Here is a 6,000-nt window from a genome sequence, read left to right as displayed (position 1 = left end):
ATGTTCCTGGCCCCCTCACCATCCGCTCATGAAAAAATCGGCCCAGCGGCTGAATTTAGTTGATGATCCCTGCTGTAAATGTTATAAGTTTACTTAGACATTATGTCCAATCCACACCCCTTCTGCAAATCGTCATTACCATGTTAGAGCAGATGATAGCAGAACAGTCTAGTAGGTAATACAGGCATTTGCACACAACAAGTCACTGTTTGCTTTTCAAGTGCTCCTCATGTTAACTAAAAATAAACACCATGGCATTTTTCTGCTCTAATATCGTCGCTGTCAGCCGTCTACACAAGAACTCGAGATCTCCTCTTGGGGGCATACGTAGTTGTAGTCCGTATCCGGGAGGTCTGCCCGAGCGAAAAGAACAGTGTTCGATGGGGAATAAAACTACTCTACCCAGAAACCTCAACGCTCAGCCACAAGCTGGCTTCTTGGGCTTCGGGAGTGTTTCCCATTTAAACAAACACAGCGCTGAAGATGGCGGAGAGTTAATAGCGAAACGAAGAAGATATCGGTGCGCTCACAGAGATACATCGATTTGGTGAGTTTACGACGTTTTCCCCTTTACACGTTCCTTCTATACCAAGCTCGGTTTTACGCACGAATAGCATTGTCCGTCGTTCGGTTGGACGGACTTTGTTGTCCACTAATGTGTAGTAGGACTCTATACACTCTTCATAACACAATACAGGTTGGTGCGCCGCACACACGGGCACTGTGCATATTCCCGTTTATTTTGACAGCAAATGAAAAGTATAACTCCAGGTCCAAGCCAAGGTCATGGATTTTGGTGTGGGTATAGCGCGCTGTACCCTATGGTCTCTGTCATAGTGGCTTTGAACCTATTAATGGTCATAGCCGAGGAATTGAAAATAAAGTGCCCTTTAGTTTGGAACTTGAAGGGACACATTTTCTAACTTACTAAGAGGACAAGGTTGAGAGAGAAAAAAAAGTGCTGTTTATGTTCTGGCACACTTGGCGCGGACGACACGAAATAAATGACAGTATTTTCTGACTCGTAAACTAGCCTAGGACATGTTGCTTTCATTCGGTAAGTTCATGTCGCCCGGCGGCGCAGGGGTAAAGTCTAACCAAGTCAAATGTAAATGCGCTCTATCTCTCTCCCTCTCTCTCTCTCTCTCTCTCTCTCTCTCTCTAGCTCTCTCTCTAGTTCTCTCACTCACACACCTCTAGTCAAGGTTTACTTCACCGAAGGAGATGTAACTTTACAGCGAAGCCTTGCTGTGTTGCTCCATTATTACATTGTTATTGCTGCTCGATTTTGTTATGTCGGTACGTCGCAGCCTACATGTGATACCCATCCTACTATTGATACACTGTAGCCAGCTGCAAATGTTGCTCGTCTATGTTCAAGTTCGATACAGGGCCACCCAATCAGATTGAGCAACAACAATAAAAAATACGAGTTGATTTGAATTTGTTGTGCTCTTTAATTGTCAGTGTTCCAAACAGGGGATGAGTTGTCTTTTTACCTGAACATGCAAACACCATCAGATAGAATTCCTAGCAAGCGGTGCACTGGGTTCGTCAGATTTGATGAAACGGAACTGGGATGAATTCTCTTACAGGTTGGCGTTGTCAAAAAATATTGAACTGCTAAAAAATATTGAACTGAAAGCGACACCCCCAATAAGCCACGAATATGACTGCATTGAGGCGTATGTCACAGTGCTTCTATGGCGTTATGCACCGTGTCACGGACTGTTTCATTTGTTCATTTAGCAAACAAGACAGCTCTTAATCCAGTTCCGTTGTCACAGCCAGCACACAGAGTTATGGCCTATTTTAGCTTTAAAAAAATGCAACATTCTCCTCTCTGCCTCATGGCAAAATGTGTAGAATAGCACGAGTTTCCATATAAAACGGCAAATTATCCCCCCCCCCCCCCACTTGTTCCTTGCACAATGTTTGAAGAATCAACGGAATGATTTGAATAAAAAATAAATAATGTAGCTAGTCTGTGTGTGTTGTCAAATGTTGACTAAGGGAGTATATTCTAGTGAATTTACTGTGGCCTATTGTTGCTCCGTCATTTAGTCCATGAAACCCATCGCTGATGGAGAAGGGGCGACAGGGAAGGGTTGTGATAGGTCATAACTCTGTACATGGATACTTTTAGGAGGTGTGCACTGTGCAGAGATGTGATTCTGGTTCACATGATAAGGGTCCCAACGCCAATAAGGGACAGACGTGCGGCGTGCAAGTCAGACAGTGCTCTCCCAGGATACAGTAGACAATGTGCAGATAGTGTAGGTGTTTCCTTTACCTGAGCCCAACGTGGTTCGTTTAATTTCCCGTCTCACATGTATGTCAGTGTCATCTTAGACTTTGCTGCAACTTGCCGTGTGTGTGTGTGTGTTGTGAGAGAAATAGTTCATCTACTCTAAAGGTCCTGTCTTGTATGACCCTCCCCCACTCCCTATTTATATAACCATCCCATTGCATAGTTCTTTTACTTGAATTATTATAGAAACATCTATGATCTTATATATTGTTCTTCTACTTATTAATATAGTGTCTCCATGTGTCATGGAGAGAGTCTATGAGGTGTGTTGCAGGCAGCAGGGCCAGGGCAATAAGGTTGAGTTAATTATAAAAGCCTCGGTTTAAATTTAGCTCTGTGTCTCCGGCTTTGTTCCCGGATGACCTGGCTGTGTGACTGTGTTGCCTGGGTAGAGGGCCGAGTAGAGGGTGTGGCGGCCGGGCAGACAGCGTCTTGTTCCACAGCGCCCCGCTGGCAAATTTTACAGTGATGTCTCTCTGTGGCCAAACCTTCAATTAACAGACACACGCTCACACCCTCGCAGTCACACACACTTGCCCCACCTCTCCCCTCCACGCTGGCTTACAGAGGGCTCCTAAATTGAGGTGGTGCAGGGAGACTGGACATAGACAGGCTGCTGGGCCTATAGGCCCCCAGATGGGGGTTGGGGATAGTAGTTTGATGGGGGGGGGGGGGTGACAGTGATGCATGGTGTTTGCTAAATAGAAGAAGGGGGTCGAGGGCAGGGGTGATGTTAGTGACTGGGTCCGGCTGTGGGGGTGAGGGGTGGAAGGAGGAGGATAGGCAATGGGTGCTAAGCAGAGGAGGCAGTGGGGACCTCCCACAATAGTCTGGGATGATGGGGAGGAGACAAGGGGGATGTGTGTGTTGGTTCGGGGCTGGGGGGGGGGTGTTTGTATTTGGAGTGACTCTGGGAAGTGGCTCAGGTTAAGCTACCTGTCACAGATCCCTCCGGAACTTTCATTACGCACACCTGGCCCCTATTCCCAGTGATTAGTAATTGTATAAGTGTGTCCTTGGTTTACCATTGTCCTGTCGATTATTGTTCCTATATCCGTTGGTTCGTGTGAGTACCTGTGCTTTCGCTTTCGTGCCATTGTGGATTGTGCAGATGATTACGGGTCTCGTCCCGTGTGTTAATCATTGTGCCCTTGTGTTATTTATTCGAGGTACTCCTCGCTCTTTTGTTTGGGTTTCAACCCTGTGTTTTGTTACGTTTTTGTTTGGTCTTCGTCCCCGTGCATTTACACAGCACGCCGTAATTTGGGTATAATAGAAAAAACGATTACGCATTCCTGCGCCTGTCTCCCGACCCTTTATTCCAGCATGACACTACCTGCTGGAATTTTTTACCTCATTATTCGCCTTTTTGTCTGTTTCCTCCTGCTCTTTTTGCTGCAAGTTTGTTCATCACATCTCTTTCTCTTCACTTTGTATGTGTCGGCCTCTCTCTTGCTCGCTCTATGGTGTGTGTCTCCCCCAGCTGCAGTGTGATGAGCTGATCTGTTGCGTTGCCTCTCTCTAAACCAGAGAGAGGTGGCCGTCCTGATGCCTGAGGTTTTGGGTATTTTCAGGCAGTGTACCCTTCTCCATAAGGACAGGTTTTTGGGTTGTCCTGCCACTTGGTCCTCTAATTAAGCAATATGGCCCGAGGAGGTGTGGTATATGGCCAATATACCACAGCTAAGTGCTGTTGTTAGGCACTATGCCATATATAACAAACCCCTGAGGTGCCTGATTGCTACCATAAACCTGATACCAACGTAATTAAGGTAGTGCAAATAAATGTTTTGTCATACTCGTGGTATACGGTCTGATATAACACGGCTGTCAGCCAATCAGCATTCAATTAAACTGGGTGGTTCGTGCCCTAAATGCTGATTGGCTGACAGCCGTGGTATATATTGGCTATATACCACACCCCCTCATGCCTTATTGCTTAAATGCAGATTAGTCTGGGCTGCACAATACACACAGACTGACAGACTGACAACAGTAGCAGCTAATTCTATCTAGTTGTGGTGTATAACGTTGAGGTCTATGCCCAGGGCAGACCTTTATCTCCCTGTCTTTCTACTAGCACAGAAGAGAAAAGACTACTTGTTGCGTCACTGCCAAGTCATTCACTTCCTAAGTGAGCAGCATTAAACTGACAACTCTGAACTAGCCACTCATTTCTATACCAAAGACATTTTAGCGGCTGGCTCTTGCGATCAGGTCTGAAGTTAGAAGATTGCTTGGCACGGGCTAGACCGCTACGGGGTGTTTCAGAGAAGATTGCGTGTGGAGTCTGAGCACAGCCGCAATGAAAGTCTCTGTGCCCAGTTGAATATTTGTCCATTTGAATGGTTGCGGTATGTGTGTGCTTACGGCTTACAGAAGCAGTAGGTGTCAGGTTGCCAACGGAGTTGTGTGTGTGTGTGTTTGTGCGCGTGTGCGTACATGCGTGCGTGTGCACGTGTGGTTTTGAAAGTAGGTTCCCTGGTAAACCGGTTTTGAAAGCTCACGGAAGGCAGACCAGCATGCACTTGAGTGTCGCCGGTTAAGGTTGGAAGTATAACTATCTTTTACAACTCGTTTCCGGTTACCAAAAATGCCTGTTTTTTTTATCGCTGCTGTTTAAAATGTGGTGCGCTTAAGAAGCCCCTGTAGGAGGGAGGGGGAGAGGAAAGAGAGAGAGAGAGAGAGAGAGAGAGAGGACTGATTGAGATGGAGGAAGGAAACAGGACAGGAGGAGAGGAGACAGTTGGAAAGGCTGTTGTATGTGATTCTCTTCTCCTTATTTCCAGCCAGTACCTCCAGTACACCTCATGTCCTCAGGTTTCTGATCTTTACTGAGCCGTCTGTCTCCCCTGTGAGAGGAATGCCAAGTGTCTCTCTCTCTCTCTCTCTCTTTTCCCACCCCCTCTCTTGTACCAATTCCATCACTTGCTTTCCCTCTTTTGCTCTGCCTCTCTCTCCCTCTCTATCCCAGACTCCATCTCTCCCCTCTCTCTCTTTCATTACTCATAATTAATTTAATTCTAAGTCTTAATCCCCTTTAAGGCTGAATTGCAGAATTCAGGCTAAATAAGTTAAGTCTGCTCTTAAATGACTGGGAGGTGAGAAGGTGATTTGAATGTGCATGACGTTTTGTGTTTTTGCAAGTATGTATTGTGTGTGTTTTGGGAGGGGTGCGTGTGTGCCTGTGTGTGTTTGCACATGCAAGGATGTGTATGTGTGTGTGTGTTTTGTAAGCACATGTTTGCGTGTGAATGTATGCGACTGTGTGTGTGGATGAGATGGCATTGTCTCATGTGGGTGTTGTACCTGCCTGGTGCGGGTGTGTTGTGTGACGCTAGCTAGCGAGCTCTGCTGGAATGCTTTCCAGATGGAGCTGGTTGGAACCAACTCTGTGACATCCTCCACCATGTCCTGCTCCCTCCAGCTCGACTCTCCTGTCAGCTCCGTGTTGCCTGTCCATAGACCAACAGCACAACACTAAATAATGACACATATTTTAATGGCCAAGGGCTGTAGGACCGCTTTGATTGACAATAAATGATTCAGTTACTCAATAATATTCATTAATATATGCATGACCTAATTACGTTCCCTCCTGCGTTTCCCTTATTTCGGTTTCTCCCCATGAATATTTTAATCGAGGTAAAATAAGTGGCATGTATTACCGTTTAATGACTACGTATTTG

At 46.1% G+C, this 6,000-nt stretch overlaps 1 protein-coding gene across 1 annotated transcript in view; it reads left to right on the top strand.

Annotated features, from left to right (window-relative positions):
• Positions 1 to 410: 410 nt before the first annotated feature.
• LOC135504635 (nuclear receptor coactivator 3-like) overlaps positions 411 to 6,000 on the top strand; it is a 123,830-nt gene continuing 118,240 nt past the window's right edge. The window contains 1 exon segment of the mRNA XM_064923370.1: positions 411 to 547. The gene's annotated coding sequence lies outside the window, so the exon portion shown is untranslated.

Source organism: Oncorhynchus masou, chromosome 18 (genome assembly GCF_036934945.1).
Source record: "Oncorhynchus masou masou isolate Uvic2021 chromosome 18, UVic_Omas_1.1, whole genome shotgun sequence".
Lineage (NCBI taxonomy): Eukaryota > Metazoa > Chordata > Actinopteri > Salmoniformes > Salmonidae > Oncorhynchus > Oncorhynchus masou.
Note: the sequence above shows the minus strand (reverse complement) of the source record. Positions and strands in the feature narration are given on the sequence as shown.